Genomic DNA, 26455 nt, shown 5'->3' with positions numbered 1-26455 from the left:
CCAGGTACCCACTTAGCTCCTTTGAGGAAGGTCGGCTGTCCGTCATTTGTAGGTGTGCTGCTGTGCAAAAAGCCCAGAGGCACCAGCCCTCCTTCTTGCCATTCACACAAGTGTATGCGATGGCATTTCAGCAAATGGTAACTCATTCCCCGTTGGAGGCAGATATTTGTAATCAGATCAGCATCGACTAGGGGGGGGGGGGGCACTTTTGAGGTGACAAGGAGGCTTCAAGGGCCATCTGAAGAATATAAAGAAGGATTAAGTGGCAAGAGAAGAAATTGCTCACTTGATAAGTAGTGGAACAGCCCCCCCTACTCTCTCTTTGATTTTATGGCCTTTATGGCTTTTTTTTTTTTTTATTCCAAAAAGAAAATCAGCTTCAAAGAGCTGCCGGATTTTACAGATGGAGCACTTTTTAGTAACTCATAAAAGGAAAGGAAGTAGGAAGCTTTGGAAGTGTAGAGCTGACACTTTCACCTTGTCTACTTGTCATATCACCACAAAGACAGCTAAGTGTTTGTATTTGGTCATGGTTCCATTTTACATTAGGGCCAGTTTGACAAGTTTGCAGGTACTCAATTTGCATTTTTGGGTTTTCTCCGAGGGTTTGGTTTTGGTTTTCAGCCAGTAACAGAGGATAGTTTCCAAAATAAAAGCAGAAATTGGCAAATTTGTGAATAGCAAATAGGCGGGGGATTGCCGACTGTATATGTTGAGCATAAATGTACAATATGTCTACATGCTTCTCATTCGCACAGCCACTGTTGCATGTGCACTTTGTCCCAATTTCCCTGCCCATCAAGCAGTGCACCCCAGCACCTCCATTTCTCAGCTCCGTTTTTCAAGCCCTCCAAAAATAGACTCCTCCTGCATTGCACCAACGTTGTGTCACTGGTGCGGTCGAGACACTCGGGCTGACTTTTTTCCCCTTTGCGCCGACTGACTCGTGCTAGCCTTAATCACCAAGCTGCATGGACTGATCGTCAATGTGAGCGTGATTAGTAATTCCGCAGGGGGATGGTGCGGCCCACTAGTGACCCTGTGATACAGTAATTACCAGGAGCTAGGGGGGAAATTACATTCTCAAAGAGAAACGATAAATTGGAATCAATTAGTTATCCTGTTGATATGGGACCCAAGAGGTGATGTTGATGGTACACATCATCCCGTACAACCCTGGAATGTGTATTTTTATTGCTCTATGATACTGGTAGAGCAGTCAGGAGACTACTCATGTTGTTAGCATCTGTGCAAATTTTCGACTAGATATGACGTTATAGCTTACATAAGGTATGTTAGTACATTTGTTGGCTTGACTTCATTGGCTTTATTTTTCCTTCCTGTGCTTTAAACGCACTTGAGGATTAAAAACAGGAAGCGGAAAAAAATCACAAACACGATGAATACTCATACTGATATTAGTATGGAGTATTCAGACCGAGACACATTCGAAGGAATTTTTAGGGCATTTTGTGCAAAAGAAATGAATCATGGCTTTTTGTGTCCTGTGTTTTTCCCCACTGTCTTAAATTCCGTTCAAGGGCATGAATTATGAAGGCGGAAAGAACAGCACACGGGAAGTGCGTTGTCAATGTACATGGGGGCGGACATGTGTGACATTAAACTGTTAAAGTAATTACAGGTTAGGTGGATCTTTGTGGGATATAAAATTATCTTCCAGGCAGAAAAAAAGCTACGTTTAATTTTCTGTCTACAAAGTGCGGAAGAAAAAACATAAGACTGAGAGGCACATTCACTTCTAAACCGATCCCTAAAATCATCCACGTTAGTGGTCTAGAATATTAGTGGACCGGCTTGTTTTTTTTCTCGGCTAGGTTATGTGGCAGTTCTGTTTTCTGCATCACAGAAGTGCTGCGAAAAACTCTGTGACAAACTGCAAACTATTTCAAATTGCAAAAGCCATCTACAATGTGAACCACTACACTCCAGACAGTTCCGAGAGAAGACGAATGGTCGCTGAATCAAAATGGAGACTGCTGTTGAGTAGCCTCAAGTGATCTGCTTGGAAGTGTGCACTGGCCTGCCAAGGTGGTAAATTTGGTCGCAATTGAATTGGAAAAAAACAGCGGTCAACAAACATTCAATTAGGAGAATAGGGCCATTGTAGATTAAATCTAAATGAATTAACTCTTGGGGTAAGACTCACAGAGCGGTCCGCTATCAGTATTGCTGTGGGCTTTTCTCTGTGCAGATGCGGCGAGCGAGCGGGGTGTTGTGGATTTTGTGTCTTGACAGGATGTGACAGCAGCGACTGAGGGGCACACAGCAGCGACCCGGCCACCCTTCTACGTGTGTGCGTGTGTTCATGCGTGCGTGCCTATGCGGTCATGGCTCCTGTGACATTTAAAAGTCAAACTTTCACCTCCTTTTCATTCACACATCGTCTTTACCCAAACGAAGCTCGACTGTCAGTCCCCTGGGATCCCTGGCAGACTGGGATGACATGGACTGGGATGACAAACGCATGCTAGCATGACCCCGGCCACCACATTAACTATATACAGTAATGCTCAGCTTCTGAGCAATTTATTTTTTACATTGGATCTCATTAGACCGAATGCTAAATGAATGTTGTGACCGCTGAGTGTATGCTACATAATGCAAAGCACTTAAGAGTATGCACCTCCTGCGGCCACATGTTAATATTTTAGTGGGAGCCTCATGCCCCCGGTGTGTAGCAGCACCAGGTCCCCGATGATGTCATCAGTTTAAGGCACAGACAAATAGAGAGCCTCTCCGCAGAGATCAACAGTGTCATGTTACGGGTATTATTGTTCGCTCAAGTAAAATGACCAAGCCAGCACCTGCGGCACCTATGTTCTACTTTTATTCCAATGTTATCTACTGACTGATGGATTGATTCCATGGACTTACTCAACTTTATTTAAAGACCATTCCAACAACAACAAAACACGATTAGAGCTGAGAAACACAAGAGCTCACTTTACGTTAACATTTTATAAACGGGAGGTCGAATGTATGAAGTTGTTCAAAAGGAGCACTGGTTTAAGAGAGCCACTGAAAGTGAACGAGGAGCGAGCATCGTTACGTAACGGCGAGGAGCGAGCGGCATGGGAGCAGGCAGAGGGGAGCTCCCGGGCTTCTCTGCAAGTCGCAGTATGACGCATTGCCCTGGCACACGTGCACACGCACACAAAACATGGGCACACACACACACAGAAACTGCAGCACGCGTTCAGCCGAGCTACTCCCAACCTTTCCTCGACACGACGAAATCAACGCCGCTGTGCTGTAACGGGTGTGACACATGATGGCCGTTCAAGCGATGAATTATTTAACACGTGTGCACCACGGTTATAGATTTACGTCCATGTCTTATTTAACAAGTGGGGATTAAGGGAGTGGGTGGTCTGACTGCAGTGCACTGGGGTTGAAGACGACCTAGTGTGGAACCTTTATGGTGGAACGCCACAAAGGTCGGACAAAGTGAAAAATGTCAACAAAGTGTTGAGGGGAAATATGCTCAATGCAAATGATCTAGTAAGATAAGATGAAATATCTTAAATCAAGAACTAGCTGAAGAGCGTTTCAATTGATTCAAGCCATTTTTCAAAATCTATGTACAAACTTGACATTTTTATTATCGATAATGAGTACGTTTAGTTTCAAATATGAAAAACCATCATTCTATAATGGTAGGTCAGTGATTCTCAAAATGAGGCACTGCCTCTACGGGTTTGTGAAGACACTGCATAAGTTCAGTTGTATTTAACTTTTAGGTTCAATACAGTTGCATTCACTGAATGCCGGAGCAGATATGTTAAAATTTACAATTACTTTATTATGCTAAGAAGCTTGCTGTGAAGGGGGGGAATGAAACGATGTCTTCCAGGAATACATGCAATTAAGATACTAAAATATGAATACATGAGAAATGTGGAGCTTCCGTTGAGATGAAGCTCTTCATTCATCACGAATACATTTAAGTGCCTATCATTTGTTTACACTTTTTTTCCAGCAGCGTCTCCATGCACTTTAAGGCAGATCTCCAGGAATCCGTGTCTCCTTAGCAAGCTATTTTTACACTTGTAAGCTCACGCGCGCAGCAACCCTGAGACGAGGCGGATCGATTGATGAGCCATGTGACAAAAAAGCTGCATCGCTCCCCACCTGGAGCGCAGGCGTGGGCCGCTGCAGAAGACAACGCGGCATGATCAATATCCCGCAAGTTAATGAGTCTTAACCTCAGAATCTGATTAGATAAACAGATTAGCAACCAACCACAACATAGCCGGCGGCCGGAAAGAAACACACACTGCTGCTTAGGCGAGAGAGGCAACCCCTTGTTTTCATAATTCTGACTTGTGGTTTTTAAGGTGAGGACCGTATTTCCTCAGTTAGTGGCCCAAACTCTAGTCAAAATAAATATTGCTCTCGAAATACTGCAGCTTATTATTTTTGTTATTTTGTTTTAAATCGACAAATCGCATGAGTTGATGGTGTTGAAAATAAATAACCGCATGTATATCTGTGTAAACATTTTGAGTGAGCTAAGACAATTCATTCATTCACAACATTGCAGGGCTGGAGGAAAATAATAATTAAAATGTTCAGCCCTTCATAAATAATAATGATAAATTTTACTATACCCATTAAGTGTTATAAAAATCCTCTCCACCCATCTACATTTGAGAAGATCACTATGTGAGGAAACATGGTGTCAGTGAAGAACTACTGCCTACAGTTCTTGGTGATGCTGATATTTATTAATATGCCACCTTATGTAACGCTTTTTAAATCAATATTCAACAGACTGAAGCATCCAAGTGAAGCAGATGACTGCATGCTTTACCTTTAGGGGCACCTCATGCTCACTTCAGCAACTTACCTATAAAAAGAAGAGAAGAAGGGAAGAAGGGTGGAATGGGAGCGAGAAAGAAAGAGAGAGGTTAATCCATCCACTCCAGTCAAGTGTAATTTGTGCTGAAACAAGCATGGGAGCACATTTGAGATGACTGGAGCTAGCCCTTGACCCCCTCAGCGTAATGGACACCACGCACACACTTAGAGGGAGACTCTATCAATTCACTGCAGTGGTGAGAAAACATCTTTCTTTAGCTTCCTGCACTACGGCTTATTGATCGAGTCGAGCCGAGCCTTTCGCGTTCCTCTGTGCTCACCCGCCTTCGTTATCAGCATAGCTCGAATAAAAATAGAATGATATGTCTGCAATGGGAGAAAGTGTGTGTGGGGGGGAATCGTGGACTTGTATGATAATTTCAGTTACTTCTGAAGTGTAATGACATCTATAAAAGAACAAGAACCAGTGGAACATTTCCCTGAGGGTTCGACAAATTTGCTTGAAAATTGCTGTGCAAAGGTTTTGGTTTCAGTCAGGCTCTTAAGTGTTGGCTCCGCACTTACAAGAGTCTGGTAGATATTAAACAATTATTCAATTTGTTTATTGCCACTCCCAGTCGAATATTACTTTGCAGTTAAACATAAAAGGAATCACAAATTGCGTTTATAACCAGTGTGAACTTAAAAGTCTGCTAGCGCAATGATATTACAGAATATAAAAGTCCATAGATGGGCTAGAGAAAATAGCATCCATCGTACAGTAATTATTAATTTTTAAACAACTTACCGTTAAAAAATTGTTATTTTTGGTATCAATGTCAATCAGATTAGTGTATTGATTTCTTAACACCAATACATAAACTCAAATTTTAGTAGAAAAGATAAAAAAATCCTGGTTCCACTCTTCATTTTGCATTATTTTTATATTAAATCCTGCATTTTCAGTGTACAGCACGACTACACGAGCACCAATGAGGCAGTCGACAGGACAAAGGTGATACCATTGTGGCTTTTCTATAGCGGTCGTGTTCACTGAAGCATGGGAAGTAAGATAAAACTAAATGGGTACATGGCTACTTTTCATTCATAAAGACTCAGGATGATGTGTATTGCTTTTTACCTATACACCGCTAACCTGTAAGAGAGGTTAATGGTTGCTAGGATACATAAGGTAATGGAGAAATAATGGCTTAAATACAGCACAGTCAGAAGATGTAGCGTGTATATACACTCAATTAGGACATACAATTTCTAAGTATGGGTAATCAACATTTAGAACCATATTTTTCACCTTCAGAAGCTTATTTTCAGCTTGTCCATTTTTTTCCCCATCATTTCTCATATCAACAAATTGGTGCACAAAGATGCACCGCACCATCTTTGAAACATGCTGTCAATCAATTGTGCAGCAATGGATTTTAATGATTTCTTTTAACAGTTGGATGCATGTTAGCTACACCCGAACAAAAGCCACCTCAGGTGTTGCTTTTTGACCGGATACCGTACGAGACGCACGTGCATTTCAAGTGCACAGACTAATAGGACGAGCCTCTCCAGAGACAAAATCCTAACGAGGCTCGTTACCGTGGTGACGGGATACTTGGCCGGGGGGATTTACAGCATCAAATGGTCGTCACCTTCAAAGAGTGCGGTCCTAAGTGAAGGGTGACAGCTTGCATCTAACAAAACAGATGCAGCTAACAGGTGTGCGCGCCTCATTACGCCCGGCGTTCCATTACGACACATTTTAATCACTTGCATGAGAAACGGGTGCGCCGTGCACAGTACGAATACTCGTGGAATATTTGAAACAAGAATCAGTACTTTTGCTGTCTCATATCAGATAAATTGTAAATGACAATAAGATGCAGTCATAAAGTACAGAAACAAAGGGCTTCATGTATAAGCGGTGCTTGCTTAAGAACTTAAGCTCCATAACAAATAAAGAGAGCAGACCCAAGCTCCGCTCTAATCGTAGCAGCTTACATTACTTTCCTCACAATTGGGAAGCCACTGTTTGCCGTTTTCCCACCCTTGGCAGACATCCTCCGCCCTCTCTCGACACACTGTGCAGGAAAACAGGCCCATTGAGGGGGAGCGTTTTTGAGGGAATTTTTTTTAAACACAGCATATCCCCATAAAAAAAAATATTTTAACACTGCATGTTATAGTGCACATCCTGTTACATACTTTGTAGGTTCTGCTGTTTTGGTTAGCACAGTTCAAATGGCCTCAGCTGCCCGTGTCCGTCTGTCTCTCTGAACTTATGACAGTTAGTACCTGACCTGTTTCGCAGATGAGAGGAAGAAGATGTTCATTTGCGATATTCACTGTGACAACATTATCGGCAAATGTGTGATGGGTGAGTTGTGTAACTGTCTCTCATGCATCTTTAGAGCTGAATAAATATTTCATGAAAGAGCCAATCAATTCTCATTGACATTTAAGAAAGTGTGCAGACTGTAAATGTGTTAAATAATTAATTTTTTTTGTATATAGATTAAAGGCGTTGACTGTGTTGTGAGCATTCCGCAAATTTTGAGGATTAGAGGTTGCGAGTCTGCAGCAAATGAGTCACAAGGATTACAATTTCATACTGAGAGATGTAATAATGTTACGTCGCTGGCTCACTTTCCCACCCTGCGCAAGCCAGCAACAAAAAAAAATAAATGCAGGGGGGGAAAAAAACGGGATTACAGTTGTCAAAATCTCTCGGGTGTGTTTCAGCCTCCAAATGGGAGCAGTTTGCAGTCACAGTTTGAAGACGCTCATTAGTGTGAAATGACCCAGTACGTCTTTTTAAAGGTGTTTATAAAAGCCGTGCAGAGAGTCTCAACCTTACATAAATCATACGAGTGTGCTGCTTAGAAAACGTGAAATATTTCCTGGGATAACAAAAAAAACCTCCAGATCTGATTAACGTCGCAGCGTGTTCCATCTGTATGAATAATACAGACGCTGTACCAATTTAAGTAATGAGATTCAAATATAAAAATTTGATCGAGCTCAGTATGGATTCCAGCTATTTTTTCTAACGACGAGCCGATTCATAGCTGACGCTCAAAAGTCACACGGCAAGGCTGAGAGGTCAGCGGGGTCGTTGAAGTTCAACCCGCCGACGTTTGTCGAGAATCAAGCGTGTGATTTACGGGACGAGTCTCCGCCATCGGCATTGCCTTAGCGCATTACCTTGTTCCTGTCTCTACTTGTAAGGACGCTTTGTGTGATGTTGCTAGTATAATGTTCTTTACAGCCTCCTGCAAGAATGTGAAAATCTGAGAAAATAACATGTCAGACTGTACAAAGACAAAGATTATTATTCCGTAGTCCAGAATAAACCAAAAAGTCAACGGTGGCTATGACTTCAATCACGTTTGCATTTTACTCTCCGACTCGTCAACCCGGCATTCTCGCTTGCTTCGTCTCTTCTTCCTCTCTGGCTCCAGAGATAAGCTTTCTGTCGAATACCAATTTCGGAAGAAGATTACGCATTTCTGGCTCTCAAATCAATTTGATCCACTCCGCCGCAACATGAAGACAAGCGCACGCACGCACACGCACAGAAATGCATCACGAAGCACGGACAAGTTGTTGCATGACAACTCCCTAATCAAACATGGCACAAGTAGCTGTTGCATGATTCCAGAGTAAAATATTAAGGTGCTGGATATTACTTTTTCAATCTGCTATCATTATTTCAACACAAAATGGCTGTATGTCTGTGATGGAATTTTTTTTCCAATGCATACGTTTGTGAAGCTTTACGAATTGAGGCAGCATAGAAAAAAAATGACGGTTAAGGTCACGGAAGAGCCAATTGGGATGTTTTGACCAATTTTATTATAGAAGCTTTTCTACTCAGTGGAATCTTTTTTCCCTGTTTGGATTTCATCAAGATCTAACCTCGGGCCAAGAAAAAGAGGGAAGGAATGAAGGAAATCAATAAGACAATCAGCTGCGAGGAATAGCAACGCAGGTGTTGGAATGCCACAGCATCCAACATGCATCGACAGATGAAGTAAATACTTAATGCAGCAGGTATGAGGAGGAGTTCACATCCAAGTGTTGTCAGGAAGAGTCGGCGACATGGACAGGAGAGAAAAATCAATAGGCGGGACGGACGTGACAAGGCCCTCTGGGGAGCATCTAAAAAGCAACAGCTCACAAAGAGGCACGTGGGATCTTGGAGAGAACGGTGGCGCGTGTGCTCGCATTCTTTGGAACGATGTCAACTTCTGTCATTGCCATGGCTATAGCGGCGGCATGCAGCATTAGCGCCACTGCTGCGGCTGCTGCCGGAGATGTACTGTGACTGCAGGTCATTCAGAGTTCACCCTGAGAGAATGTTTCTCTCTTGACTGTATTCCGACTGCTGTGTTAACACAAGATGGATTTGTTTAACAATTTAACATGTACATCAAAAACATGTGGATGGAAACGGCATCTTGTAAAAAAAAATATTTATAGGCGTTGCAAGCTTTTCACAGCGGGTAAGGACTCAGCCCAGCTGCGAATAGCGAGAAAAAAAATATTTTTTTTAAATTAACTACTCCTGACTGTCCACTTTAAACTTAAATCTGATGTCTTCTCCTTTCCAGGTACCATAACACTCGCCCTACCTCAAGTGTTGCAATAAAACACTCTTGAAGCAAACACAACAGATTAAAAGGATATTTTCAGATACACCTCTGCACATTTTGAAGCGTGCACATCCATTTGTGCTCTTGTATTTGTGCATGTTGTGGGTGGGATGTGATGTAACTGTTGTCTTGTGTGTTTTCCTGTTTCCTTGTTTACTTGATGTGTGGGCATTACTGCAGCGCATGTTGCCAAGATACTGAGCCATTTGGGATTAAGGAAATGTTCTTGAGTTTGCTATGAAATCTCGCCAGGAGACCAAAAAAAATCAATTCTAAGACTTACATATGATCAACAACCATTTTGCAACATGTCAGGTTAATAAATGACTCCCCTCGAAGTTGGTTTTAAGGCTTCATCGCGAAAGCTGAGTGAGGTGATCCAAGGTCCATCTTCTGTTTTTAAGTATAGGTACCTGAACTAATCTTTCCACTCCAGTTCAATTCCCAGGCCAGACGCTGCACTTACCTGGCACTGTAACACATCACCATGTGAATTATGTATGATAACATACCTGAAAAGCTGCATTGGAAAATATATAATTTAAAAGTTTCAATATAGAAATTGTACAAACTCTGGGGAAAAAAAAGTTTAGAAAAAATATTTAGGGTCAAACTTAATGACAATATTTAAAAAAAATCTTGTCACGACCAGTTCCAGACCTGAAGACGAGATCGTTTGGCCGTCACGGCTGGAAACACATGCAGCCTGACTGCCAGGACCAAAATGAATCCCAGCCCAAGATAATAACCACAACAATTAAAAATCACTATTCAATAAACTCAAATCCTCAGATGTGTTCTACAGCTGTCACAGCTGTGAAGAGAAAAACTTCAAAGATTTCTGCCAGAGGCTGACAGCATTCATCCCAAATCACCAAATCCACTTCAACTTTTTCTCTTCGACACATTACACATACTTAGTTGCACTCCTTAAAGCCATCTGCTCAGTCACACATTAACGTGCTGTTCAAACATCTGTCAGGGTACAAAACTCTTTAGAAACAAAGCTAAGTTGAGGTGAACTAAATCAAAAGGTTATGTTAACTGTAGTATATAAGTCTTGTATTGAAGCCTTCAGAATAATAAGAAATAAGAAGAAGATAGCAAAAAAGACACAATATAGCATTTACTTGCAAATGCAATCGATAGGTTTCCATGGCTGGACATCAGGAAGTACAACATAACATACTTATCACATGCATACATTTTTTCCATCAAGATCTGAGATATGTGATTTCAGGGAGTGTTCCAACAGAAAGTTAGACCTAGAATGTCTCGATTATGAGGCAGATGTGCAAAACCACAATTCCACTACACTGCCTCTGCCCTTCTCCGCTCACGTATTGAAAAATTTAAAAAAAAATAGATAAATAATTCTCCAGTGAACCCAACATGCATGTTTTTGGAATGTGGGGGAAAATGCTGAATTACAAACCTCAGAACTGTGACGCAGACGTGCTAACCACTCAACCACTGTGCTGCCCACCAACATTCAACTATAGCACAAAGTGAAAAACTTGGAATTTTCTCAATACTGCAGCTATTATTTTGTGAGGTCAACACAACATGACAGTGATTTTAAAAAGTGTGTTTTAATGTTTTGATGTGATTTTCTCCTGCAGAGAAGCAAACTTGTTGCAGAGTAGTAACCTCGCACACTCGCAGAGCGCCGCTCATTTTTGTCATTTATCACCACGTGAAGCGCCGAAGCGATTCAATCAAAACGAGGGAGTGCATCAGAGGCAGAGGAGACGGCGGATGAGTGGTAATCAGAATAGGTTCTGACAAAAACAAGAGTGCACACAAGTAATCCACTGGCGTAACACAAACATGCATTCATTGCATGTGTATATGCGAATAATGCACGCAGACAAAAGACGCCAGGTGTATTTACACAGGCATGTTTGCATGCACATAAAAGACAAGGCGTTAAAAAATAAATAAATAAAATGATATTGGGAGGTCGCTGTGAAAAACGATCAAGGGATGACATAAATGGCAGAACAACACAGGGGACATCTGCATGTAAATTGTACATGCAAATGGTTAAGAGCGGCCACAGGAGGACGATCCACCCCATAGGTCATAGTTGAACAAATAACCAAACACCTTAGACGCCAGCTGCTTTCCTGTCCAAAGAGCAGCATGATGTGAGGCTCGACACTGACATTCTCGCCACATAAACAATTACACAAAAAAATTCCATGACATTTTACAAATTTAACTTTCTTCCATATTTCTCAATTTAGTTTTCTTTTGGTATTTTCTTAGACAGGCACAGGTAGAAAGGGGGTGTTTACGCCGTAGTGGGAGGCAACACGGCCGACTTGGTTGGCAGCCTCGCTTCATTCCCTTAAGATTCAGCTCAGGGAGAAGTGCATGTACACATTGAGATCGACACTCGCATTCATGGTCAGCACAATATCCTTGAGTGCCCACAAAAGTGCCTATGAATAAAATCAATGTATCCAACCATGATTAGAGACATCTTTTCATCTGAAGCACTTCCTCTGACATCGGTTCTACTTGAGTCTTTACTAAACAGTCGCCTTGTCCAACGAACTGTGCAATGCCACCATCCATCATTAGACGCGCACTTATCCTCATTAAATACCTTTGCTGGATAAGTTGAAACACATGAGCAGTGCACCCAGGCACTAAAGGTTTGGATCATCTATACGTCTTATCATTCCTTAACAAGCTTAGGCAGTCATTTTATAGGCAACCGTGACCAATGGAGTCAAGCCAAAGCAATATATCATTAAGGCTTCTCACCTTCCAGATAATAAGACCCCACTCAACTAAATGTGATAAAAAAAGCCTTAGGGAACATTCAACTTTCATTTTTGGTCACGCAACGTTAAGTCGCTCCTCGGGATGAGATGGGATATGTGGCAAATGATGGAGTTATATAGTCTTTATCTTTGAACGGCGATAACGACGTAAGGCTAAAACCATCATGTCGTCAAGAAAAGACACTACATTAAAAACTCCCCGACACTTATCTACACGTCACACGCGAGATTTCTCAGACTATTTCTCTAGTCGACCGCGTTAATCATGGGTGCAGCTAATCAGTTGCTAAATTTTTTCTTTGCAATCAACTATTAGTCAGAGTAGTACTGGTGAAATTTGCAAGAAATGGAGCAGTGCAAAAAATGACAAAGATGATCACGGATATGCATTCCAATTGTTTTTTTTTACTAAGCCGAGCCATTAATTTTGAATTTTAATAATAATGTTGGAAGAAGAGTTAGAAATGATATTAATCTGTCACGGATTGCTCTACAACAAAAATAAAAGCCTCAAACTGTCTACGTTTCCATATTCAAATGTAATTTAAAAATAGAAGCAATGGGGGATGTGTATGTGTGTGTATGGTGCAGTGGCCACTGGCAGAATCTTTCCGTCATTGGGTTGAATCAAACAAGATATCAGCATATCAAAAAAGCCTTTGATGAAGCCCTGCAGCTGGGCGCATTCAAGGCGCATTCACTCTTGTCACACTTTAATTAAACGCGTCGGTGTGCTAACCTCAGCCGAGACACCTTGGTGTGTCTGCACCAGTTGAAATCCACTCATTGTCAAAATGTCTACCATGTGACCTTTGTATTTCCAAAAAACACTGAGTACAGCCAACCATTTGTACAGACTGCTCTATTCTGCCCAAGTATGTCGAGTAAAGCGTCATTTCAGATATCTGCCACATCATTTCACCTCGTCTTCATTTTTGTCGAAGCATTTATTGACACAACTGCAAAGAGTACTTGACATTTATTCTTGAATATACTTTTCTAATAGTATGTTTTGTAATCATATACCCCCCCCCAAACAGGATGTGCCTGTTTGGGGTGACGCGGTTGCTATTGTCTAAGTGGAAAATTGAGGAAATCTGCCCCCCCCACCACCACCACGTGTGAGTTATATAACATTGTGCTACTCTTTTTTTTTTTCTCTTTGCTTTTAATGTAGATTGCCACCAAAGTGCTACTGTCTTGTGTTCAGGTTAATTTGTAACTTATCAAAATGACACAAGCACTTTATTGAGCATCACACGTCTTCTGTGACTGTCGCAGGATTGAACGCCCGCACTTCAATAACTCATTTCCTCCAGTAAAGGTCACATTTTGCAGCCATTGTTTGGTACACGCCCGCCCTGCAGGGAGCAGACAGACAGACCCCGATTTTGTCAACAACGCAGCAGTGTGGAGAAAGCGGCTTTTCTATATAGGTTTATTTTCGGAGTTAATACTGAACAGCCAATTTAAATTCTGTTGCTAACCAAAACAGCAGTAACTATGAAGATATGAATGGGAATATCAGGATTTTTTTTCCTAATGATGATTTTTATCTTTTTTATTCTACCATGAATTTTAATTTTAAATTTGCAGTGGCTGATCCACCAACAGCATGTGTTGTCCACCTGACACATCGACAGTTGTGTAAATAACCCCCAGCCTATTTGCTCAAACGTGGTAATGAAATCCGAACCAAACAACGAAAGACAGCAGCACTTTTCTTTCCCCTGAATTCTCTCTTATCTTATATCGACCATCACCGTCTCTGTCACAAGTACACAAAGTCAAAGCTGAGTCACACAAACATGACTAATGCCCGATCGCCAGACAGAACAAGTTAATGCGTGTCTGTGATAGCGTGCAGCATCACGAGCAAAATCGTGTATGCCCAATCTGTCCGTCTTTGTCAAACGACATGATGATACAAAAGCAGCAGCCGCAGATACAGCAGACGCGTCGCCGCACATAAATATATGTATATGCAAATCATTTATTCTCCTGGGCCGAGAGGACTGTTTGAGCTGATAAAAACCCGACGAATCCTCGTTTCTTTGCCGCGACCTCAAAAGAAGCTGATTACTTGAAGAAGAAAAACATGTGCTACACCTTTAAAATGAAAGGATGAGCATGAGCGTGGACTGACTGCAAGGCCCAAACAACGGGCGACGTGGCCCTGAAGAGACTATTAATAGAAATGGCACAATCAAAAGGTAGCTATAGAGCCTGTGGAGAAAAAGAGCTGAAGGCTATGGTTATGAGAAAAGAAAGAAAAGAAAATGACAGCAAATGACAGGACGTACAGAAAGTGGATCGTCTTGTGAACAATTGATAGTAACATAATAAATATCTTTGAATAAAAGGAGATTTTACAAATTCAAAATGAGCCACTGCTCAAGCCGCCCATCAGTACAGCAGCAGGGGCCAATGCAGAGCACGGATTTTATTATAATGATGAGGGGGGTTTGCGATAAGATGCTGCTGCTAGCCCAGACTATAAAAAAAGAGGAGGAAGCAATTTAGATAAAATATTCCCTTATTTGTCCTACGGGGGGATTCCAAAAATGTCATTACCTAATTGCAGATTCTTTCTTGTGGCACATGCAGAAGACATAACAAGGTATACCTGCAGTCTTATTCTATCCAATATAAAAAAAATGTCTTTGGAAGAATAGCAGCCAGTTTTGATTGACAGTAATGTATATTTATGTTAGTTATATTTATGTTTATGTTGCACACTAAAAGTCTCAGTCAAAGTCTCTTTCTTAAAACATCAGTGCAAGACAAGCAGCTGACCACAGCTATATCCAAAATTCAGCTTTTACAAACTATTGGCGATTTTTGAGGGGGGTTATTCATCATTGTGAGTTTTACTGTGGTTGCGGTTTGCAGTGATATACAACTGTATTGCATCAATCCAGCTAAAAGCCATCAAATAAAGATGCGTAAAACGATGATATCAGCCAGTCATGCACTTTGGTCCTGGACTCCGAGCCAAACATTAAACATTCATCATCCATCCGCCTGTCCGTCAATCATCTGTCCGCAAGCTTCCCGCTTGGCCAGAGAGGAAGCTCTGGCATCAGCGCAAACCTGCCAAAGCCACCTGTTTCCCCCGCTCTCCCCCTCCCTCCCTCCCCTCCCCGCCTCACTGATGTGGCCCACTCTTCCTGTTACATAAAGAGCCAGTCGCACTGTTGCAATGCAGCATCGGATGCGGTTGTGCAACAGCATTAAAATACTTCAGGGTCAGTTGGGAGGAAAGTTGAAAACTGCGACTACGGCGGAGGGAACGTAAGGAGGAGTTTGTTGGTTTAGGAGGTTTATTTATTTATTTATTGGTGGAGGAGGGGTAGGAAGTATAACAACAAACAATGGACCCCCAATTACGGTGGAAAGGAGTGAATTGATATTTCAATTTGGCAACTGTGATAATTAACTGGGAACTTTATTTATTTATTTATCTATTTATTTATTTATTCTGTCATTCATTCATTCATTTGTATAACAGTTTCCCTTTTTTTCAACCTGCAAAATGTACCTTCAAGTTAACACAACCAATATCTTAACTCGTTCTCCATGAAAGTGCCTTGCAAGCTAAGATACAAACAAAATGATCACACTTATACAAAACAGGAATTAACTGTCCAGTAAGCATCCGCTGCATCTCTTGCCTCGCTCTTGTCAGCTACTGATTACGGAAAACTGCTACTTGCCACAATGTGGTCTGTCAAACCAACCGCAAAAACAACCCTCTACTTTGTTGCTTCTCTACATTGGGAGAGGTCTGCACTCCACTGTCAGTCACTGATGAAATCAACATTCATGTACACATGCAAAGGATTCAAATAACAAGCAAAGCGCTGTTTATATCAAGAGTGCATCGTTCACAGAGTAATTAAATGCTCGCGTGTGAACATGTGGCACAAGGTGCTACTTTGGTAATGGAGGTGTCACAATAAGCTAAAAGGCTGTCACTTCAATTGCGCATACAACAGCACAACTCATTTGTATTCACCATCCGCATTCATGTGCTCATGTCCAAGCCATTGGTGTTGTTTTATTGACACCAAAGCCAAATGCAATTTAATTCTGCTGAGGTAGACTATCTTGCTGCTTGTTAACACTCCTGGCTTTTTGACAAGAAATTATTGTAATCCCAAACAGCTACACTAAAGTCCCTTTGAAGAGCTGTAATACTGCCAACAATTGCATTGGAAGCTCCGCCTACATTAAACACATTATCAGCTGTTTGCACATGCACAGGTTCCGTTAGCTCCAAAATGGGTACAGTATGTCCCACCAGCTGCATCTTTAAACCTATCGAGCGAGCACTTTTATTATCAAGGGTCATCAAATCTAGCCATTTTTTTTAATTCTAATGTATTTTTACAGTATTTGTTTTTTCATTTATCTCATTGAAAACTGATTAGTTATTTATAATTACATCCATATATATTTTTTCAATTCTAATGTATTTTTACAGTATTTGTTTTTTCATTTATTATTTCATTGGAAACAGATTAGTTATTTATAATTACATCAATAAAATAATCTTATAAAATTAGAATGAATTATTATTTGGTTCCCCCCCTCCTCCAAAAACACACAAATTATACATACACATTTTCAGAATATAATAACTTAAGAATTTAATTTGTTCAGTGACCAAGCTTGTTACGCAAAACACGTATATCAAATCTCCTCCTAAAGTGAATGGAAATGGCATTAATCTGTTACAGCCTTGGTGTTCCTTCTGCTGTGTAATACAAACATACAAAACTGAGTTTCACGATTGACTCAGGAAGCAGCAACAATCATGTCATTAGTGTTTTTGCTGAAATAAGTGGTATTGATATGAGTATATTGTCTTTCTTCATGTGTTGCTTCACCCCTTGTGTTCAACTATACATTGTGACACCACAATTATCAATGCTATTTTATATGACCCTAGAGGTGATATATTTTATTTCTTTGTTGTTTTTTTTAAATTATGAGACAGGTTTTGATGTTTGTTTTGGCCAATCAGCATTTTGCTCGCATTGATGATAGAAGAGAAAACAATTTGCAAGCAATTTCCATTTGAGTAGCTAAGCTGTACATCAGTCCAATCAGTCCGCCGAGAAGCATTGTCTCCTTAATGAAGTGTGGAGTGTTACCACTGAGGGCTAAGTGTACGTGTGTGTGTGCGTGCGTTTGTGTCACTAGACTTTAGCACCCAGCGGCCCCGCGAATCCTAGCAGCAGTCAAACAATAAGGCGATGATTGAGGTAAATTGCGCTGGTGTCTGTCGCGCTCTCATAAATAAATTGTCTCTCCCTTTGCCCTCACGATACAACACCTCTCTCCTCATCTGTCACATCATTTGTATCTCGTCTGTCTGACACTTCTTATTGTCGTCATTTTTTCCTTAAACGTCAAAATTGCCTTGATTACCTCGGCGTTGTCTTTGCTTCCCGCCTCGGACTATTACTCTCTTGCAAGACCACGGTCACGACGATAAGGATGTTTGTCTTGCATTTGCATGGATAGCTGACACATCACGCTTCATATCAACACATAGTCAGTTTGAGTCACGTTTCTAACAAACAGGACAATTCAGTTTCAAGGCATGAATCCAATCCATAAATCATGATCAGACTTGGTGTCAAAAATGTAAAAAGTAGAGACTGACTGATTTATCTTATCATTATCAAGCAACTCTGGTTCAATCTGAGTCACGACTTAATGTCAAATTAAAATGATAGAGTAGAAGAGAAGTAATTTCTTGCCGAAGGGCATCTGAGGGCTGTATGGATGATGTGTGGATGATGTCCCTCACTTTGTTGCTTATATGCGGCATACACCTATGGCCTAAAAAGTATTATTTTCACATGTTTTTGTACTTGGAAATTCCTCTAATCTTTCACTAATATGAGTATCCAAAAAGAATGTAGTTCTATTTAATTCCGTGTCATTCAGCCAATGCTAGAAAAGAAAGAAAACCAAATGGCTAACATTTGGTACGAAAATGGAGACGGTTTGGAGTCTTTGAAACACATTAAAAGCCATACTAAGATGAAACTGCTTTAGAAACCGTCACATCAGGATGACAACTGGATTGGATATTCTTAATTTAGCCTTTTTTTGACTGTTTACTATGAATGAGCCATAGCATTAATTTCCAATGAATGCACTGTTCTGTAGCACCAGGCCATCTGCCCAGGGTCTTGCTTAAGCCATCAGCGGGTTAAAGGGTGGAGAGCACTGCTATGATGTCACACTATTTACATAGCTGACGCAGCTATGGCTATCCTGACACACCCCGTGGTGGAAATATAAGCCAGATCTGGGTTTACTCTTTCTCAACTGTTTTGTGGACATCTGGCTCAGATCCCCAAACAGGAAGCTCGAGGACCTCCAGAGAAGTAGAAGACATGCAGAGTCCACACGGAAATGATTCAACACGGTTTTAAATTTGCTTCTGGCAATGATTCAGATTTACTCAAAAAGCAAAAAAAGCTTTGATAGCAACAACCCTTTTCCACCATATCACTGTGGATAAGAGCTTGAGTCAATAAAAAAAAGTCTCTGGTTATTAATTAAGAACATTGGAAAATATTAAAAAATATTTTAAAAAAGTCCTCCTTAAAGTGGCTGATTGGGGAGAACGATGGTGGTGTGAATGGTTACATAACCTGAAATAACTACCACGGACAAATCGTTGCATTGACATGTGTGCGCACAGACACAGATAATAAAAGTCATAAAATTGAAATTACGCACGCTCGCTCGCAACATATACGAGCACTGGGCGCCTGAACATTGGATAACAGCCGTAATAAAAGTGATGGGAAATTTAATAAAGAAAAAGACTCCAGACAGACAATGCAAGGAGACAAATGAAGTAAAGCCATATTTTATGCAACCAAGAAGTAAAGCAGGCAGATGTCACAAGGGTAAAATTAGCGGTCTAATCCCCATAGACATGTCTACCAAATGATTTCAAGGTATTTTAACCCCAGTATCACAATGACAGGAAAACCTAGCAAATCATATCTGTCAACTCGTTCACCTTGTGCCATATGTAAATTCAGAACAGTCACGTGCTCACACTGTCATGAATCAAGGAACCAGCGAATGACATCAAGAATAGAATATTGTCGCGTGTGTGTGTGTGTGGGGGGGGGGGGGGGGGGGGACTGGTTAATATGGGTGGGGGGAGAAGGGAGCTAAGGCGATACAGGCAACCGGGGAATAGATGAAAGCACGAACAAGGCGTGGGTGGGTGCAGCCAAGCTTGACAGACAGCCATGAATAAAGCGCTAATTAACAGTCCAAAAACTAATGGCAGGCAGGTGTATTAAAAGGAACACGATGATGGAAAAAGTGATGGAGTTTTGAAAACTCAAGAGGCGGGCGGGGCCTGCGTGAGTATCCAGATGTGAGCTGGGGCTGACAGCAGCTCCTGTATGAGGGCGTGTGTATTTCTCCATTGACAGACTATTCGATGCCTGGTGGAACGATTCGATATGGTTCGTTTTGATTCGTTATGGCACGAGAGTGTAATGCAACAATTTTTTGGTTGTCATTTTACGGCATAAATTCACTTGTCAGTAGGTTACTGTAAATCTGACCTTTCCCTCAATGAGATACTTCTCCAATAAAAAACGATTATAAACATATGTCGATAGATTTTAAAATGGTTCGATTCAATTTGATTCGATTCCCCACATCTTTTAAATGAAAACCGATTTTGCTGATGTTCTCTCTCCCAATATTGTGAAAATGATTGGAAAATGTGACTATGGACTTTGCAAGTCAATTTGTGATTCATGCCACTAAAATTTCTGATTAGGGGCAACGGTGCTCATAGTTATACCCCACATAAAGTTAGTCTCGAGCCCTGTTCTATAAGTAAAAACAGTAAGCAGTACGTTGAATGCTTTAAATATGTCAACACACATCACGCAGCTGCCACAAGCAAGGACACTTTTTTTTTTTTTTTAAAGTACGGTATTTTGTCTCACCATGTGTGCGCTACGGTGAAGCGCCTCTGCTTGTGAATGTTATTGTTGAGCAGCATGCGGCGGAGCAGCCTCGGCGAATTGCGCGGCGAGAGGCGGGGGGAGATGGAGGAGGGCGAGCGCCGGTGTCCTCGAGGTCTCTCCGGGTGCAGCAGGTTCTCACGCAGGATCTTCACCAGGTCCTCGTTCAGGCCCGAGTGCTTGGGCATGGGGGGCACGGCCAGGGTGTCCTGGTGCGTCGGCCCCATGGCTGCCTGCTGGGCCATGCCTCGCCCGCGGCTTGGCCACCAGCACAACCAGTAGCACCAGGAAGATGCCCGGGATCCAAAGACAAAATCACCTCAGTCCATATAGTGATGAATCTGCAAACCCTCCCCCACTGCACCTTCCCAAATTCCTCAGGGTAGTGAAAAATCAAATGTTAAAATCCCTTTTTCCTCCCCTCTCCTTATCAAGAGATGATCACCGAGGCAGGCTGCTGCCTTTGTCTGCAACCACACTGGATGTCTGCTGTGAGAAGATGAGGGCACGATGCAAGAGAGGAGAGAGGGCGGCAGGCAAAAAAAAAAAAAAAAAAAAAAAGAAGGGATTTCCGTCTTTCAGAGCAGCGGCACAGTCCGGCAAATCCAAATCTGGCAGCAGTAGTTGAACTAAATCAATAAGTGTGTGCCCCCTGTTTTAGTGAAATCCAACCATTGAGAACCATCACCAGCCCAGTGCGACTAAATCCAGTAAGGCTTGTTGGAGTTCTGCACCATCCAATCGAAGCAATTCATCCATCCTCCTCCTCCTCCTCCTCCCATCTTTCCTCCTGACATACACACACACACACTCGCGCACACACAGAGAAAATGACTGCTGACTGCAGCCAGTTTACAAGCTACTGATCCTTTGGCGCTGTACGCAGCGAGTTGTGCGCGCAAGAGTGTGTGTGTTTAATAAAGGATAAAAAGAGGGAGGAATACAGTTTGCTTGAGTGACGCTGTGAAGATGTTTTAATAGAAATATGCTGAGAGCGCAGCTGTGTGGCGCTAAAAGCCCGCATGAGTTATTGAGGGAGCTGAAGGCAGGCTCGACATGAAGATATGTCGAGGAACAGCCGAAAATGCCAAGTGTGTGCCTACGCATGCATCACTTCACAGGGGACGTCAGCTGGAAAATTGACTTTATCGTGGCAAGTTGCAAAATAAAAATACAATTGTAAATAGTCGAGTCTCCGGGGTGCCTCTCCAGTCATCAAGTGTGACATTAAACAAATACATATTTTGTTATCTGAAAATGTGTGCGAGTACACAATGGTGTACTTCCTAATTTTCAGAATTTCCTAATCACACAAATTTTTTATGCCCACAATATGACCAGCTAAGCAGTGAGAAAACGCAAACTGAAAGTGAAAGGCAGGCAATATGATACAAAAAAAAAAAACATTCCCCATGAGTGTGACGCCCCCGCAATGACGTTCAAGCCAAAAGGTTAGCAAAGCTGCATTTGTTAAATGCTCAGCATTAACGCCTGGTAAGTAGCACTTATTGATTATTTTTATTGCTATGATTGCTTCGTGAAGACGTCAACGTGGTGGTGCTGATTTATATTTGTGTTTGGTATTTAATGTCAGATGACTAGAGGTGATACATCATCACCAATCTTTGTGCGACAAGGAGGGGATAAGTTTAGCCTGGGTCGTTAGTGGGAGTTCTAGAGTATATGAAATGTTTGCATGTACATTTTTTATTCAAAATGAAAACAATAAGTGTTTTGAGACCATATTTTTGTGATTTTATAGTATGAACTATTAATAGAGGAACATCAATTAACTGCATGCTTTCATAATATGTAACAGCCCCCCTCCTCCCAAATAGCTTTGGTTTGTAGTCTTTCTATTTCCCTTATTTTTAATGGAATAGATGAATGACCAATCCCCTAAGTCAACTGGAGATAAAAACTATAAATAGGCCGTAGAAAAACATGAAGGATATGCAACCATTTCTGCCAACATCATCTAAAAAAAATTAGCTTGTACCACCAAAGAAACTAAGAAAATGTACCATGGCACTGGTTAATAGCCACAATATAACAGAATCTTCAAATATTGGAGAAATATGCTCTCTAGTGGCTGCAAGCAGCATCGGGGCGACATAAGAGCCATTTCTTGGCTATCATTCCAGACTAAAGTATCAGTTCTGCATCTCCAAGGCAGAATAAAAGCATTCTTTCTGCCAATCTTGGCCCATGTCTATTCAAACTCCTTTGCAGAGAAAGATGGCTCCGTGAGATTCAAATTCAGCATAATCATGTTCAAATGAATTGAAATGCCGCAATGTGGCTGTTAAGTCGGCCGAGTCTGGCACGTTACATCATTGGATGGCTGAATCGGCGAAGCGCAAACCGTGTGACACATTCGACGGCGGCAGCTTGCGTTCCAGCATTGCCAGCCATCTTTTTTTTTTTATCTCACGCTGCTGTTTCTCTCCTTACCGCCTTCACTTCTGCTTCTTTTTCCTCTGACCTTTTTTCATGTGAATTCTCCCCAAGCCTTCAACACGTGACAGAAAGCGTGTATTCAAACCGCCCCCACCTAGTTACCAGAGGCAACATAGATGCAAGAACAAGTGGATTCGTTAAAAAAAAAGGCCAAAGGATTTAAAAAAAAAAAAAAAAAGAAAAGAGGAAAAAAAAGTAGAAAATCGATGAATACAGATCATTAGTTGAAGGAATAAATTCACCAACACAACCACAAGCAGAAATAAAAAATCTATTGTCTGACAAGTGGAATGCCATCACAGAACAGTGAGCCCTGCATAAGAAGCTGCTGCCATGGTGCTTCCAGACAATTTCTCCAAGGAATAAATTCACCAAAACGTTCAAATGTTAAACGGCCTTGCCCTCCCACCACCATGCTTCGCTGATAAGGTGATAGTCTGACCTATAAATAAAATGGGGAAATTGGCTGCTGAGCCATTCCACAGCCTAGTGAGCAAATATAGCTTGCCGATGGAACTGCTTCCTTTGTATTTATTGATGATGTGACCGCTGACAAAAGCAGCAGGGAGAATTCGGAATTCCGTTCATATCCAGAAGTTGGATGGCACTTCACACTGCAGATGGTCAATGACTTTCACCATACTGTGAAAGTAACCTAAGAGTTTCTTAAGGTAAAGAAGTGGAAAGTTATGTGTTGGCCAAGTCAATCACCCAACTTGAATCCAATTGCAGTATGCATTTCGCTTGCTTAAGACAAAACTGAAGGGAAAATATGCCAGGAGAAAGTAAGAAATGAAGACAGTTGCAAAAGACGCCAGGCTGAGCATCACCAGGGATGAAATCCTCCACCGATTGACGTCTATGCTTTCCAGACTTATTATCTATCACACGAAGGGCACAACATAGAATAAAGAGAAGGCTATAAATGTCACTCTTAGACATCTTTTATCCACACTGCGGAAGGATACATTACAAAGTGTGACTCATACCCAAAAGCATAGACAAGATTTAATTCATGGTCAGACGGTTTCATTTTTTTCCCCCCTTTTGATAAAAGTACTTACTTAACCATAACATAAAATGAATGTGCATCAGTGAGCAACGGTGTAAATGCATTTTCCCTGAGGCAGTGTCATGCGGGGACAGCAGTCGAGAGCGTGAGGTGTTATCAGTGAAGGGGCACTCCAGACGGTGCTCACAACACTCGACTGTGCTTAGCATATTTAGTATGATGTACACGACTGCACGTAACCGTTAGCTAGACCTGGAACAAGCACACAACACAAAGTTTAGGGATAGGTAATTGATTTGCCAAGAGGACACACTGAAAATATAATTTAGTTTTGCCTCAGCATAGACTGTGCACATCCGTTTTAATGCTCTGGCTCCCTCTAGTGGACATACATGAACCAATGAACAGCACTCATATTGGGGGTGAGATATAATCTTGGTCATTAGTAATTCTGTGAAAAAAATATGAGAAATAAAAAAACGGTATAAATGTAATAAGTAATGAATAATAATAATAAAAGTTTAAATATTACTTCTCATTAGGAGCCTATTTACTAAAAGAAATACAAGAACACTGCCAAATAGAGTGATCCGGGGCATTTACTCCAAAGAGTAGCATGCGCTTACTACAAAAGCAGTTCTATTTTAAAATAACTTTACACAAGAAAATTAACACACAAGCAAATAACCAATATTTACTATATATTGCAAATATCCAATAGAAATCTTGTACTATTTGAGGTGCCAGGCAATAATTGTCCAAACTAAAGCGCAGTAACACTAGTTGACCAGTAGACAGCAGCATTGGTGCAGCAATCTCCTCGAGATGCTCTGCAAAGACTGACACGCACTATTTATAACATCTTTAACATTTATGGAGCTTTCACTTAAGATGAATAACAAGTAAAACTGAGGTTGTTAGTCATTTAAAAATGAGAAAAACGGGCTGGCTGCTTGTGCACGTTCAGAACCTCAAAGGAAATGTGACAAATATCTGCTGCTCATTTCAGGCAAAGATCCAAATTTATTTTAGATTTTGCTGAAAGCATGTCAGATGGTGACATAGTACGTCTCCTAAAAAGGAAAAGACTGCAAACCTTCCAGTCCGGCACACAGATCCTTGATCCTACTTTCTCTGTTTGCTTTCCTTATTGCCCCCATCACCTTGCCAGGTAGGGCAGGCTGGCTCATCGGCTAGCACAGCTGCCATGGTGACCCTGAGTGGTCCCGTTGTCCCACAAGTGGTCAATGGTCCAGACCAAACCTCGAGTCACCCACTTTCACCCCTTCTGGCCAAAACACCAGGGCAAACGGCAAAGTGTCAGGTCAAGGCATACATTGTGAGTAATAGCATCACTTGAGTTAAAAAGGTGGCAGAATTTGCATATCTGAGCTCCACAAATGGCCCGAATAACTGACTAGAATTTGCATGACACCATCCGTCAATAATTCACACCCACACAAACACGCATGCATATAAATTATATCCATAAGTTATTGTTGGGTGTCTTAGTAAGTGAGACAAAGTTCTGGAAAGAAAATACTTCTGAGGTCAAACATAACTTGAGAGTCCATAAACAGCCATCCACCAAGTGAGACCATCTAAAAGCATCGTGTGTGTGTGTGTGCGTGCGTGCGTATTCTACACAAGTGTATTAGTGTTTTGGTTTGGTTGTTTGTGATGACAAATGGCAAACTAAATAATAATTTTTCTATGATCTCTTTCAAAAGAATTAAATTTCAAGAATGTCACACAACTGCTGAACAAGAAACCAACATTCATTCATTTTGCAATTAGATTGAGTTCAGGTTTCATGTCACTTTTTTTTTCTCACTGAAAAGAATCTGAGGTTAACAAGAGAGAAACTACATTCAAGTGATGTGTTCCCTCCCTAAATCCACATCCGAATCTGGGAAAGAAATAACTACATATCGAACACACATCTCTCACTCATAATTCACCTGACATGTTGTTGAGAGGCTATTGCAATTTCCAAGGCATTACTCATTCAGGAGCAGTGTGCCTTCGACGGAATAATGACTCAGAAAGCCCAACTTGGAAAAGAAGTATTATTACAGACCCCAGGCTGGATCCATTAGCACACTCCTGGAAGCTTTGATTAAAAGTGGGCATGTGGCATAGCGACAAGCCAAAGTGTGAGAGTCTTGTTTTTCTTTATGGCACAGTACCTGTACATTCATGTGTTTATAGATTTGACACAAGAGGGAAATGGACCAGGTGGGAAGAAGAGGAGGGAGGAAGGTATAGGAGGTAAATGAGCAGGAGCTGGTTGCCAAGTCTGACAGGAGCTGCGAGCGGCCGCTAACAGATGCTGGGTGAGAGTAAAAGGATGAATAAGAATGAGCACATGGATGAGGGAATACATACACACAAACGTGGGAGAGAAAAGGAAGACAAGAAGCTGAGGGCATCGCCGCAAATAGTCGCCAGCTACTGTCACGACGTTCCCTGGAAGAAGGAACCTCCCAGACCCCATCTGTTCCTTTATATTGGAACTCAAGAGTCATTTTAAACTTATTACGACAACAGCAATAACAAATACCAATGTCCTTGGTAATAATAATAATTGTGTTTCCTATTTTCCGCCCTCATTCAATGAAAAGTCAGTGAGGTCGCAAACGATGAATCATAACTGATTCTGTGATGTCGACAGGCAAG

General features: G+C 41.5%; 1 protein-coding gene and 1 long non-coding RNA gene across 3 annotated transcripts in view; both read right to left on the bottom strand.

Moving 5' to 3' along the window:
• pde4d (phosphodiesterase 4D, cAMP-specific) overlaps window positions 1-26455 on the bottom strand; it is a 91181-nt gene that overhangs the window by 42472 nt on the left and 22254 nt on the right. The gene's annotated exons all lie outside the window — the stretch shown is intronic.
• Window positions 4727-21045, bottom strand: LOC148397825 (uncharacterized). Its single transcript, XR_015858810.1, has 2 exons — window positions 20287-21045; window positions 4727-4870 (listed from the first exon to the last, which is right to left on the bottom strand). It is a non-coding gene; the product is annotated as an uncharacterized LOC148397825 (long non-coding RNA).

This window comes from Syngnathus floridae, chromosome 5 (genome assembly GCF_059516105.1).
Source record: "Syngnathus floridae isolate MCC-2025c chromosome 5, RoL_Sflo_1.0, whole genome shotgun sequence".
Taxonomy (NCBI): domain Eukaryota; kingdom Metazoa; phylum Chordata; class Actinopteri; order Syngnathiformes; family Syngnathidae; genus Syngnathus; species Syngnathus floridae.
The sequence above is the reverse complement of the archived record's forward strand: the minus strand, read 5'-3'. Positions and strand labels throughout refer to the sequence as shown.